Source organism: Muntiacus reevesi, chromosome 6 (genome assembly GCF_963930625.1).
Source record: "Muntiacus reevesi chromosome 6, mMunRee1.1, whole genome shotgun sequence".
Taxonomy (NCBI): Eukaryota; Metazoa; Chordata; class Mammalia; order Artiodactyla; family Cervidae; genus Muntiacus; species Muntiacus reevesi.
The window spans coordinates 17,113,466-17,128,812 of NC_089254.1; positions in this window are offsets into that span (position 1 = coordinate 17,113,466).

Consider the following 15,347-nt stretch of genomic DNA (forward strand, 5'->3'; position numbering starts at 1 on the left):
GTGGACATCATTGTGCAACCCCCTCAAAATCCCTGAAATTAGGTCAAACCTCCTGGATAAATCTAGACAAGTGATCTTGATGTGCACATTTTGCTGTCCTCTCTCTCTTCTTCCTTGTCTACCAGTTGGAGGCAAAGCCTCTAGAGCATCATACCAAGCCTTGGATGATGCTAGAGACATCATATGGAAGGGCCTGTGTGTCTGGTTGACCTCATGGAACAGGAGACGGACCCCTCACTCCCTCTTACCATTCAGTTCAGTCCAGTCCAGTTGCTCAGTCGTGTCCGACTCTGTGACCCCATGAACCTCAGGATGCCAGGCCTCCCTGTCCATCACCAACTCCTGGAGTTTACTCAAACTCAGGCCCATTGAGTTGGTGATGCCATCCAGCCATCTCATCCCCTGTTGTTCCCTTCTGCCCCCAATCCCTCCCAGCATCAGGGTCTTTTCCAATGAGTCAACTCTTTACATCAGGTGGCCAAATTATTGGAGTTTCAGCTTCAGCATCAGTCCTTCCAATGAACACCCAGGACTGATCTCCTTTAGGATGAACTGGTTGAATCTCCTTGAAGTCCAAGGTACTCTCAAGAGTCTTCTCCAACTCCTTAGCTCAAAAGCATCAATTTTTCAGCACTCAGCTTTCTTTAGAGTCCAACTCTCACATCCATACATGACCACTGGGAAAACCATAACTTTGACCAGATGGACCTTTGTTGGCAAAGTAATGTCTCTGCTTTTTAATATATTATCTAGGTTGGTCATAACTTTCCTTCCAAGGAGTAAGCGTCTTTTAATTTCATGGCTGGAATCCCCATATGCAGTGATTTTGGAGCCCCCCAAAAATAAAGTCTGACCCTATTCCACTGTCTCCCCATCTATTTCCCATGAAGTGATGGGACCAGATGCCATGATCTTAGTTTTCTGAATGTTGAGCTTTAAGCCAATTTTTTCACTCTCCTCTTTCACTTTCATCCAGAGGCTTTTCATTTACTCTTCACTTTCTGCCATAAGGGTGGTGTCATCTGCATATCTGAGGTTATTGATATTTCTCCCGGCAGTCTTGATTCCAGCTTGTGCTTCTTCCAGCCCAGCGTTTCTCATTATGTACTCTGCATATAAGTTAAATAAGCAGAGTGACAATATACAGCCTTGATGTACTCCTTTTCCTATTTGGAACCAGTCTGTTGTTCCACGTCCAGTTCTAACTGATGCTTCCTGACTTGCATACAGGTTTCTCAAGAGGCAGGTCAGGTGGTCTGGTATACCCATCTCTTTCAGAATTTTCCACAGTTTATTGTGATCCACACAGTCAAAGGCTTTGTCATAGTCAATAAAGCAGAAGTAGATGTTTTTCTGGAACTCTCTTGCTTTTTTAATGATCCAGCAGATGTTGGCAATTTGATCTCTGGTTCCTCTTCCTTTTCTAAAACCAGCTTGAACATTTGGAAGTTCACGGTTGACGTATTGCTGAAGCCTGGCTTGGAGAATTTTGAGCATTGCTTTACTAGCTTGTGAGATGAATGCAATTGTGTGATAGTTTATGCATTCTTTGGCATTGCCTTTCTTAGGGATTGGAATGAAAACTAACCTTTTCCAGTCGTGTGGCCACTGCTGAGTTTTCCAAATTTGCTGGTGTTCATTAAATGGTAATATAAGTGAGAAAGAGATAAGTTTCTGAGATTTTGATGCTGTTTTATTACAACTTAACCACTCTTATCTGAATTAACCCATCTAATAATTAATTTGAGACTAACTTAACCCATCTAATACAGAATCTAATGTGATAGATTGTTTTTCCAAATATATGATTAACCAGCTTAGCAGACGATATATGAGCATTGAGGGAAAAGATAAAATAGGGTGGACAGCTGCCTAACTGTGTCAGTCAGTGTTAAACATTTGGTAAAACAGTAGAAGATAAACCATATGTCTACTTGGGCTTCCTTGGTGGCTCAGTGGGTGAAGAATCCTCCTTCAATATGTTAGACACACGAGATGTGTGTTTGATCTCTGGGTCAGGAAGATTCCCTGGTGGAAGGTATGGCAACCCACTCCAGTATTGTTGCCTGGAGAATCCTATGGACAAAGGAACCTGGTGGACTACAGTTCATAAGGCTGCAAAGAGTCAGACACAGTTGAAGCAACTGAGCACAATGGGCTTTTGGTGGAAGAATAGCTTTGCTGTTTGTTGGATGTGGTTATTGACTCTGCTGGGCAATTAACTACCTCAAAAATATAAAATTAGCAAAGAATAAGTCAACTGACATCATTAAAAGAGAACAAATGAAAAAACTACAGAAATTTGGATCGTTTAAGGTTGAAAGAACTACTTGCCTTAAAAAATAAAAAGAAAGGATAAAACAAATCATTTAAAAAGTTTTTGAGCTATAAAGATCCAATAAAATTGATTAAAATTCAGTTCTAGACCAGACTTACAATATGGGTGTGGCTACCAAGTTTCTGGCTTTTAGGTAGTCAGGTTACTGTCATTAAGTAGAGAAGAAGGAACTTGGGAATGAGAAAGCAAAGAAATATGTCAAAGACAGACATTTGAAGGGATGAAATTAAAAGATGTTTGCTCCTTGGAAGAAAAGTTATGACAAACCTAGATAGCATACTAAAAAGCAGAGACATCACTTTGCAAACAAAGGTCCATATAGGCAAAGCTATGGTTTTTCCAATAGTCATGTACAGATGTGAGATTTGGACCATCAAGAGGGCTCAGTGCCAAAGAATTGATGCTTTTGAATTATAGTGCTAGAGAAGACTCTTGAGCGTCCCTTGGACTGCAAGGATATCAAATTAGCCAATCCAAAGGAAATCAATCCTGAATATTCATTGGAAAGACTGATGCTGAAGCTCCAATACTTTGGCTACCTGATGCGAAGAGATGACTCACTGGAAAAACTCTGATGCTGGGAAAGATTGAGAGCAGGAGGAGAAGGGAATGACAGAGGATGAGGTGGTTGGATGGCATCACTGACTCAATGGACATGAGTTTGAACAAACTCTGGGAGATAGTGATGGACAGGGAAGTCTGTAAGGTTGCAAAGAGTTGGAAATGACTTAGCACCTGAACAACAACAACAGCTGTTTTGTCACATAGGGACGGAGTCTACTAACACTGTAGGAAATTGTATCACCTTTGTTCAATCATAGTACAAACTGGAAATTTAAGCTTGCTTCAATAAGAAGCAGACAGCAAAACTCAAGCAAAATGATGTTCATACTAAAGACATGAGCAAGGATTTAAAGATACAAACATACTTCAGGGCTAAGCCAAGAAGTGAGGAAAGCAATGGACAATACAGCAAAGTGAGATCATATGACCAAGTTCTGGCCAATAGAAAATAGGTAGAAGAGCCTATGACACTTCTGGAAATGGCAGCATGTAACACTTATCCATCATCCTCTAAATATCCTCTGTCTTTTTATCTTACAGCTGGAAGCAGAAGATCCAGGGTAAGACAGAAATCCCTGATAGATGAAGCCATGGGATGGAAAGAATTGAGTCTGAAACACCACACGGAGAAACACAGCCATGACCTCTGCCACATTACCCCATGTCCTCAAAATCCCCATAAATAAACTTATCTTGGTAAGTCAGTAAGATTTTAGATTAGCAATTGCCCTGTGCTTGTGAAAACAATAATGCAACAAACACAATCATTGTATGGTGATGTTCATATAAAATTTAAAGATCAATTTCAATCCATTTGATAGAAAAATCTCAGATTTGTTGCTTTAGGACACACCAGCCAATATGGTGTCTCATTTTTAAGATGGAGTACATGAACTTTGGGCTTCTCAGGTGGCACTGCTGATAAAGAACCCATCTGCCAAGGCAGGAGACATAGATGGGTTCAATCCCCTGGAGTTGTACCTGGCAACCCACTCCAGTATTCTTACCTGGAGCATCTCATGGACAGAGGAGCCTGTCTGTACATAGCCCATAACGTTGCAAAGTGTCGGACACGACAGAAGTGACTTAGCATGCAGGCATGAACACACACTGTAATTTCTACCCTTGGCTTTGGGCTATATCTTTTATTAACACTTTCCCTATATTCCAGTTAGATCATTTTATGGGTAATAATTCTGAAGTGCAATTTCTGAAAACTAAGTCATTTTACAGTCTTACCTCCTGAAACATGGTGAATGAATCTGGTTATTTTTAAATTCTTCTCCCAGTTTTATAACTTATCAAACCTAGGATTGTATTTACTATATTCTTAAAGAGATGATTATGTAACAAGACAAATCACAACAGAATGAGCAAGTTCAATGTGCTTTTGCTAACCAAATTTTTATATAAAAGGAACACTATTTGGAGGAGAATCTGGGTAGAGTTTTGCATAGCCAATATGCAATAGTCTTTAGGAGCTGTTTGTAAACCTAAAAACTGACAAAATTCAATGGCTTATCAAGAACTCAGCATTAAAGTGAACTTTAGCTCCATCCCAGTTATTTCATTAAAACCTTTAGTAGCATCCTTGTCCACTAGTCACTCAGTTTATAATTTCATACTAAAAAAATGTGGCGTGAAATAATATTGGAGTGGGTTGCTATTTCCTTCTCCATGGGAAGTTCCGTACCCAGGGATCGAACCTGGGTCTCCAGCATAGCAGGCAGATTCCTTGCTGTCTGAGCCACCAGGGAAACCCCACAAATTACGCTCTGATTAAATGTTTGGGAATATGATTATTTTCCTGATGCCAGGCTAAATGCCTTTCAACTCAGTGGTTTCCATACTTTACATAAAGTTTCCATACATACTTTACGTGTTTAATCCACCTGACGATCTTTAAAAAGTACAATGTTTCATGCCTACCCTCAGACTTTCTGATTTAATTGGTATTGAGTACAAACTGGGAACTGAGAATTGTGAACATCCCTCTAATGATTCTAACTCATCATAGTTGGGAAATCACTGTTTTTTAACTATACTTCCTCTCTAGACTATTAGATTTACTTTGGAGGAAATAGTTTCATGAGTCTTTTTAAAAAATATTCTCCATAAAGATGCTTGAAAAAGGCATGCTTGAAGAAGAAATACAACTTTGGTCTCTATCTTAGATACTTTAGATAAGGTAAAATTCCTGAATTGTGCTGATAATTACAGTGAGTTTGAAAAACAATTGTAACTCTTTTAGTTAAGCTAATACAAGGAGAAAAAATGAGGTCAATTACAATAAGTAAATGTTGGGTAATTTCAGTCTGTTGTTGATCATCTCCTATGTGAGTGTGTGTGTTTGCTTTACGATGTTTTGTTGGTTTCTGCCATATACCAGAATGAATATTCTTTATGTGTTTTTACATGGACATGTTTTCCTTGATAAGACTGTCTAAAGCATTGATGATAATGCTTTTCTTTAATAGTACAAGAGGATAATTAACCATAGCATAATCAATAAGCATGACTCTTACTAAAAGTAGCTAGTGAAAGTGACAGTTGCCCAGTCACGTCCGACTCTTGCAACCCCATACACTGTAGCCTGCTGGGGCTCCTCTGTCCATGGAACTCTCCAGGCAAGAATACTGGAGCGGGTTACCATTTCCTTCTCCAAAAGTGGCTAAAGAGCCAGCTTAAAAAGAAACTTCCTTAAAATTAGAATCCCATAACATGATGGCCAAGATAATTTGGTTCCCTTTGAGCAGTGTAAGAGCTGACTCATTGGAAAAGACTCTGATGCTGGGAAAGATTGAAGGCAGGAGGAGAAGGGGATGGCAGAGGATGAGATGGTTGAATGGCATCACTGACTCAATGGGCATGAAATTGAGCAAACTCTGGGAGACAGTGAAGGACGGGGAAACCTGGTGTGCTGTAGTCCATGCGGTTGCAAAGAGTCAGACATGACTGAGCAACTGAACAAACAGCAACAATGTATAATATACAATTTTCTTTTTGATCTTTGATTTTTAAAATACTGAAAAATTTCCTTTTGTAAATCTAAATATCCTACCATCACTATAATTTTAACAAATAACTTTGGCAACAAAATTAATATTAAATATTAGAAATTTGGTAAGTATCAGTTTGTTCTGGCAACCTTGTAATTTTTGCATGAAACTTCTAATGAAATGTTGTTAATGTGTATTTTTTCTTTTGCTATAGTTTTTCTCTTTCTTTACTTTGTACTTATTTCTCATTCTGACCTTTGCTCACAAGAAGCATTACAGGATATCAATCATATTTTCTTGCCGTGCTTGAGTGGAGATCATGTTGTTTTATTTCAGGAAAAATTTCCTGATGCTGTATTTAAATAGAACATTTTATATCAATAGAAAAAGCAGTATGAAAGAATGAGAAGAGGCTTGATTTAAGAGCAAACAAAAATGATCAGGTTTGTGATTTTCAAGCATAATTATCTTGTAACTATCCACCTATAAAAAGCTCACATTGCTTATGTTTATTTTGAATATTTTCTCCATGATGCTATCTAAAAATATTAATGATATTGTCATTTAATTAAAGATCTCTATTTATGTAAATTATTGATATGATAGACAAGGTTACTCATACCTTCACCACAAAGACTACATCACAAGTGAACTGTTGAACAGAGAAATGAAAGAAGCACTGAATATATTAGAAGTAGAACACCAATCTTGAGAGTTTGTATCCACAATTATTACTGCACAAATTTTCAACTGAAAATTTTCTTGCTCTCTGTGCTTTACCTCTATTAATAGAAAAACAATTATGGCAATTAAGATCCATTTACTATTTCATACTGTTTTATGTGAGCAAATGCAACTATTATTTTTATCAATAATGTATACTAATCTCAGCAAAAAGAAAAAAGGGGAAACAGAAAGGGAAAAAAAAAAAAAAAACCTTCTCTATCATAGTATTCATACATTCTCTGGTTACTTTTGGCTGAATTGTTCCTTTTGGCAATATAATTTATTAGACTAATGACTTTCATTTCCAAAAAATGACACATATGTGATTGTCAAAAATTTAGAGTATATGTTTAAAGTTTGTAAATTACCTGAAAAACTGTTGATTCACAATCATAAGAAATTTACTGTCTGTTTCAGAATGAAAGAAGCTCAAACATTATTTAAGTTAGAAGAATATTATGACTATTCAGAGTTGACAAAGGTAGTCTTACAGTTCTGCAGCTTAACTAATCTTTAGATTAATGCTCTCCAGTTAACTCCACATACCTGACATCCCCTTTCTTAGGCTCTTTACTTAGAAATACTTGCCATTAAAAACTATTTCTTTGCTCCTTTGAGATGTAAATCCTCTCCCAACCTCTTGCTAATTTTACAACCTAGAAATGTCCTTTCCAAGACCTGGATACCAGTAAACCACCCCCTCAAGTCTTCCTGTGTTTTTCTGAGTTCACTTCAGTGATTAAACTCTCATTTTTTGTTTCAACAAGGTTGAGTTCAACCTCTTGGTTCTATTTACACAGTCATGAATAAAGTCTTCCTTATTTTTCAATTATTATTCCTTCCTTATTATTATTATTATTATTATTCCTTCCTTATTATTCAATTTAATGCAGGTTTTCTTTAACAGAGTCCATGCGTCTCTCTTCTAGTTTCACAGGGCATGTGCATTAGTTCTGTCTGATTATTGCTAAATAATCATTTCATTTATTTTTTTAATTATAATTTTTGAAAGAACTTTACCCACATTATGTAGAAATTATGTGGCCCTGAGGACTGTCTGAGAGGAAGTACAGATAAATAAAATGTAAATAAAGGAATGGGCTTCTTGATTAAGCACACATACATATTAATTTAAATGACTCAAATTAGCAAATAAAAATTTGCATTTATAGATTGAAAATGAGACCTAAATAGAATGTACATCAATGTGTATCTATATTGTTAAGTGTTCAAAATATCTGAATATTTCAGAGAAAGTTTAATAACAAGGGCTCTGAATTATTCAGATACTGGCTTCATTTCTCCATTTACTTTTCATTAAATACAACCATAGTACCTTTTCACAAGATGATTTTTAATCCTTTTAGGTTGGTAATGGAAAGTATAGTGTACTAATTTATGTAAAATGCTCAACTGCTGAGATAACTGACTCCTTCTAACGTTTTGTCATTAATTATAATAGATTTTTAATTACCATTGGAAGGTTTTGTAATTAGTAACATCTAGCTATATAATCAGTGACCCTAAGCTTTCTAATTGACATAACACCTAAAAATTACTCCAAGGATGTTGTAATGTTGCTTCATGTCAAGAAATTAAGCCTGAATTACACTTGTTTTAGAGAGGATGGACTTGTGAAATTCATCAAGGATGTGCTGTGGCTCAGTGCTTTTTGGCACACCTACAATTGCCCTTGAAGCTGCTAGAAAAGAAAATTCACAAAGAGTTTGGAGAAAATAGATTTATGCATCCTAGGGATCCCTTATTAGCTAGGATGAACCAAATATTTTTGTTTATCAAGGATGTCTTTATAGAACATTTTAGGCCATCAAATTAAGATAATATTCTTTTTAATGATACAAATAGTAGCCTTGAAGAAAGATTGATTTCAATAATTTAAATTTTAAGGGCAATTTATTAACAGGTGTATATTTCAAAACAATTAGTGACAAATCTTACTGTAAGAAACATCAATTAGTGAAAATCTAGAAAAAATTTTGATGAACAGTTGCCGTATGCAATGATGATTTATACCCCATCTACTTTTAAACATTAGAACAGTTAAGAGTTATGTTTGAATTCAAATAATGTATTTTAAGTATACAACAGAAAGGGACTACTTATTTAAAAGTTTTAAATTTTAATTGGAGGCTAATTGCTTTACAATATTGTAGTGGTTTTTGCCATACTTTCACCTGAATTAGCCTTAGGTATACATGTGTTCCACATCCTGAATCCCCCTCCCACCTCCCCTCCCATCCCAACTCTCAAGGTCATCCCAGTGCACCAGCCCTGAGCATCTTATCTCATGCATAAAACCTGGACTGATGATCTCTTTCACATGTGATAATATACATGTTTCAATGCTATTCTCTGAAATCATTCCACCATCACCTTCTCCCACGGAGTCCGAAAGTCTATTATTTACATCTGTGTCTATTTTGCTGTCTCTCATATAGGGCCATCATAACCATCTTTCTAAATTCCATATATATGCGTTAATATACTGTACTGGTGTTTTTCTTTCTGACTTACTTCACTCTGTATAACAGGGTCTAGTTTCATCCACCTCATTAGAACTGATTCAAGTGCATTCTTTTTAATAGCTGAGTAATATTCCATTGTGTATATGTACCACTTCATTCTTATCCATTCGTCTGCTGATAGACATCTAGGTTGATTCCATATCCTGGCTATTGTAAACGATGCTGTGATGAACATTAGGATACATGTGTCTCTTTCAATTCTGGTTTCCTTGTTGTGTATGCCCATCAGTGGGGTTGCTGGGTCGTATGGCAGTTCTATTTCCACTTTTTAAAGGAATCTCCACACTGTTCTCCACAAGGGCTGTACTAGTTTGTATTTGCACCAAAAGTGTAAGAGGGTTCCCTTTTTTCCACACACTCTCTAGCATTTATTATTTGTAGACTTTTTCATAACAGCCATTCTGACCAGCATGAGATGGTACCTCACACTGGTTTTGATTTGCATTTCTCTGATAATGAGTGATTTTGAGCATCTTTTCATGTGTTTGTTAGCCATCTGCATGTCTTCTCTGGAGAAATGTCTGTTTAGTTCTTTGGCCCATTTTTTTATTGTATCGTTTATTTTTCTGGAATTGAGCTGCAGGAGCTGCTTGCATATTTTTGAGATTAATTCTTTGTCAGTTGCTTCATTTGCTATTATTTTCTCCCATTCTGAGGGCTGTCTCTTCACCTTTCTTATAGTTTCCTTTGTTGTACAGAAGGTTTTAAGTTTAATTAGATCCCGTTTGTTTATTTTTGCTTTTATTTCCAATATTCTGGGAGGTGAGTCATAGAGGATCCTGCTGTGATTTATGTCGGAGAGGGTTTTGCCTATGTTCTCCTCTAGGAGTTTTATAGTTTCTGGTCTTACATTTAGATCTTTTTTTTTTTTAAATTTTTCAGTGGGTTTTGTCATGCATTGATATGAATCAGCCATAGAGTTACATGTACTCCCCATCCCGATCCCCCCTCTCACCTCCCTCTCCACCCGATTCCTCTGGGTCTTCCCAGCCCACCAGGCCCGAGCACTTGAATCATGCATCCCACCTAGGCTGGTGACCTGTTTCACCATAGATAATATACATGCTGTTCTTTCGAAACATCCTGCCCTCACCTTCTCCCACAGAGTTCAAAAGTCTGTTCTGTACATCTGTGTCTCTTTTTCTGTTTTGCATATAGGGTTATCGTTACCATCTTTCTAAATTCCATATATATGTGTTAGTATACTGTAATGCTCTTTATCTTTCTGGCTTACTTCACTCTGTATAATGGGCTCCAGTTTCATCCATCTCATTAGAACTGATTCAAATGAATTCTTTTTAACGGCTGAGTAATATTCCATGGTGTATATGTACCACAGCTTCCTTATCCATTCGTCTGCTGATGGGCATCTAGGTTGCTTCCATGTCCTGGCTATTATAAACAGTGCTGCAATGAACATTGGGATGCACGTGTCTCTTTCAATTGTGGTTTCCTCGGTGTGTATGCCCAGAAATGGTATTGCTGGGTCATATGGAAGTTCTATTTCCAGTTTTTTAAGAAATCTCCACACTGTTTTCCATAGTGGCTGTACTAGTTTGCATTCCCACCAACAGTGTAAGAGGGTTCCCTTTTCTCCACACCCTCTCCAGCATTTATTGCTTGTAGACTTTTGGATAGCAGCCATCCTGACTGGCATGTAATGGTACCTCATTATGGTTTTGATTTGCATTTCTCTGATAATGAGTGATGTTGAACATCTTTTCATGTGTTTGTTAGTCATCTGTATGTCTTCTTTGGAGAAATGTCTGTTTAGTTCTTTGGCCCATTTTTTGATCTTTAATCCATTTTGAGTTTATTTTTGTGTATGGTGTTAGAAAGTGTTCTAGTTTCATTCTTTTACAAGTGGTTGACCAGTTTTCCCAGCACCACTTGTCAAAGAGGTTGTCTTTTTTCCATTGTATATCCTTGCCTCCTTTGACTAAGATAAGGTGTCCATAGGTACGTGGATTTATCTCTGGGCTTTCTATTCTGTTCCATTGATCAATATTTCTGTCTTTGTGCCAGTACCATACTGTCTTGATGACTGTAGCTTTGTAGTATAGTCTGAAGTCAGGCAGGTTGATTCCTCCAGTTCCATTCTTCTTTCTCAAGATTGCTTTGGCTATTCGAGGTTTTTTGTATTTCCATACAAACTGTGAAACTATTTGTTCTACTTCTCTGAAAAATACCATTAGTAACCTGATAGGGATTGCATTGAATCTATAGACTGCTTTGGGTAGTATACTCATTTTCACTATATTGATTCTTCCGATCCATGAACATGGTATATTTCTACATCTATTTGTGTCATCTTTGACCTTTCATCAGTGTTTTATAGTTTTCTATACATAGGTCATTTGTTTCTTTAGGTAGATTTATTCCTAAGTATTTTATTCTGTTTCAATGGTGAATGGAATTGTTTCATTAATTTCTCTATTTTCTCATTGTTAGTGTATATGAATGAGAAGGATTTCTCTGTGTTAATTTTACATCCTACAACTTTACTATATACATTGATTGGTTCTAGCAATTTTCTGGTGGTGTCTTTAGGGTTTTCTATGTAGAGGATCATGTCATCTGCAAACAGTGAGAGTTTTACTTCTTCTTTTCCAATCTGGATTCCTTTTATTTCTTTTTCTTCTCTGATTGCTTTGGTTAACACTTCCAAAACGATGTTGAATAGTAGTAGTGAGAGTATTCACCCTTGTCTTGTTCCTGACTTTAGAGAAATACTTTCAGATTTTCATCATTGAGGATAATGTTTGCTGTGGGTTTATCATATATGGCTTTTATTATGTTGAGGTATGTTCCTTCTATGCCTGCTTTCTGGGGGTTTTTATCATAAACGGATATTGAATTTGTCAAAGGCTTTCTCGGAGTCTATTGAGATAATCATATGGCTTGTCTTTCAGTTTGTTAATGTGATGTATCATATTGATTGATTTGCGAATGTTGAAGAATCCTTGCATCCCTGAGATAAAGCCCACTTGGTCATGATACATAATCCTTTTAGTATGTTGTTGGATTCTGTTTGCTAGAATTCTGTTGAGGATTTTTGCATTTATGTTCATCAGTGATTTTGGCCTGTAGTTTTCTTTTTTGTGGCATCTTTGCCTGGTTTTTGTATTAGGGTGATGGTGGCCTCATAGAATGAGTTTGGAAGTTTACTTTCCTCTGCAATGTTGTGGAAGAGTTTGAGTAGCATAGATGTTCGTTCTTCTCTACATTTTTGGTAGCATTCTGCTGTGAAGCTCTCTGGTCCTGGGCTTTTGTTTTTTGAAAGATTTCTGAATACAGTTTAGATTTCCATGCTTGTGATGTCCTGGTTCAATTTTGTAAGTTACACTTTTTTTCTAAGAATTTGTCCATTTCTTCCAAGTTGTCCATTTTATTGGAATATAGTTGCTAATAGTAGTCTTTTATGACCCTTTGTTTTTCTGTGTTGTCTGTTGTGATTTCTCCATTTTCATTTCTAATTTTGTTGATTTGATTCTTCTTTTTTTTTTTTTTGATGAATCTGGCTAATGGTTTGTCTATTTTATTTATCTTCTCAAAGAACCAGCTTCTAGCTTTGTTGATTTTTGCTGTGGTCTCCTTTAGTTCTTTTTCATTTATTTTGGTCCTAATATTTAAGATTTCTTTTCTTCTACTAACACTGGGGCTCTTCATTTCTTCTTTTTCTAATTGCTTCAGGTGTAAAGTTAGGTTATTTATTTGATGTTGCTCTTGTTTCTTGAGGTAAGCCTGTATTGCTATGAACCTTCCCCTTAGCACTGCTTTTACTGAATCCCACAGGTTTTGGGTTATTGTGTTTTCATTTTCATTCATTTCTTTGAATATTTAGATTTATTCCTTGATTTCTTCTGTGATTTGTTGGTTATTCAGAAGCATATTGTTTAGCCTCTGTATGTTTGTATTTTTAATAGCTTTTTTTCCCCTGTAATTGACATCTAATTTTACTGTATTGTGATCAGAAAATATGCTTGGAATGATTTCAATTTTTTTTGAATTTACCAAGGCTAGATTTATGGCCCAGGATGTGATTTATCCTGGAGAAGGTTTTGTGTACACTTGAGAAAAAGAAAGGGGCTACTTTAATACGCTCAAATAATCTTCAGGTTATTATTTCTCACAATACACCACACTTAATTCATTTAATGAAATGGTTTTATATATTAGGCAGCACACATTTCTTACATTTTATAAAGCAATTTCTACAATAGTGTTTAAGTAACACTAATGTGTGGTTTTAACAAAATGTAATTGTCTCCAAACAGAAGGCTTTTATAAGTATCTTTGTAATAAAATTTTATCAGAATATATTCAGAATATGTTCTTAATTGTAAGCAGATGATTTGATAGTTGAAGTACCAAACGTTTGGGTACTGAAACATTGTCTTTTTCAAAGTATGCAAAATTCAACTGAGAAAATGTTGCCTTTGGAAGGAAAGATAAATGACATTTTCCCAACATTTTCTCATCATGAAGAACACTGTCAAATATCTTGCAAAAATTATTTATATGATGACTCTTGTGTATAGTTTTATAAATTATAAACTGCATATCCCTAGTCCTGACATGTAAAATGTGTGAAAATAATGCCTTTAGTATTCTTATCTTTAAAATGTTTTGTTGTTTAGTCACTGACTCATGTCCAACTCTGTAACCCCATTAACTATGGCCCACCAGGCTCCTCTGTCCATGGGATTTCCCTCAGGCTTTTATAATTTTTTCGTTACCTTATTACCACTCTTTCTGCTCCTACTTTGGGTTGCTTAATAAGAGTGTGGCTTTAAAATATTAAAAATTGAAAATTCTCATTCATTGAAAATTTCAGTGCAGTACAAGCATTACTGAACAAAATCTAAACTTTATCATGAACAAATTCTCACATGAAGTGTGCTTTGTGCTCTTTCTCAGTAAAATCAAAAGAATACACAGATGCTGTTTGAGTATCAGTATATTTTGTGTGCTGTGTAAAAACAGTGATTATTCACTAACAGTGTTTACAGGTTTCCCTGGTGGTTCAACAGGTAAAGAATTGCCTGCAATGCAGAAGCAGCAGGAGATTTAAGTTCGACCCCAAGGTTGGCAAGATCCCCTGGAGGAGGAAATGGTAACTCACTCCATTTTTCTTGCAGGGAAAATCCCATGGACAGAGGATCCTAATAGGCTAGAGTCCAAGGGGTAGCAGATAGTCGGATGTGACTGAGAAACCGAGCACATAAGATCATTTCATTGACAGGGAAGATCACGGAATGTTCTTTCAAACAACTAAATTTTTCTTAAACTACTTCTAACAATTATTTTTCCTCTTCTCACTACACCTATGTGTCTGTGTTTTGTGGTAAGTCACTTCAGTTGTGTCTGACTCTTTATAACCCCATGGATGGTAGCCCACCAGGCTCCTCTGTCCATAGGATTTTCCAGGCAATAATACTGGAGTGGGTCCAGGGGATACTCCCAACTCAAGGACTGAACCTGCATCTCATGTCTCCTGTACTGGGAGGCTGGTTCTTTGCCATTAGTGTCACCTGGGAAGCCTGCACTATACCTGTAGTATAATTAAAAGTGTAAGTATACTATTCCTAAGTATATGCTGCTTTTGTGGATATGAACAGAGACAATGTAAAAATATTTTCCTTAAAGTTTATGAATGGTTTATTGACTGACAATCTGCTTGAACTTTGCCTTTTAGGATTCTTCCCCTTTGAAATTGCAAACATCAGAGTTCATTAACCCTAAATGTATTAAAGAAATAGCTAATAAGTCAATATTTTTCAGCTCAAATATATTAAATTGCAATTACTTAAAATTTAATTTGTTATATCTAATCAGTTCAGCTCAGTCGTGTCCGACTCTTTGCGACCCATGAACTGCAGCATGCCAGGCCTCCCTGTCCATCATCAACTCCTGGAGTCCACCCAAACCCATGTCTATCAAGTCAATGATGCTATCCAACCATGTTATCTTCTGTCGTCCCCTTCTCCTCCTGCCCCCAATCCCTCCCAGCATCGGGATCTTTTCCAATGAGTCAGTTCTTCATGTCAGGTGGCCAAAGTATTGGAGTTTCAGCTTTGGCACCAGTCCTTCCAATGAACACCCAGGACTGATCTCCTTCAGGATGGACTGGCTGGAGATCCTTGCAGTCCAAGGGATTCTCAAGAGTCTTCT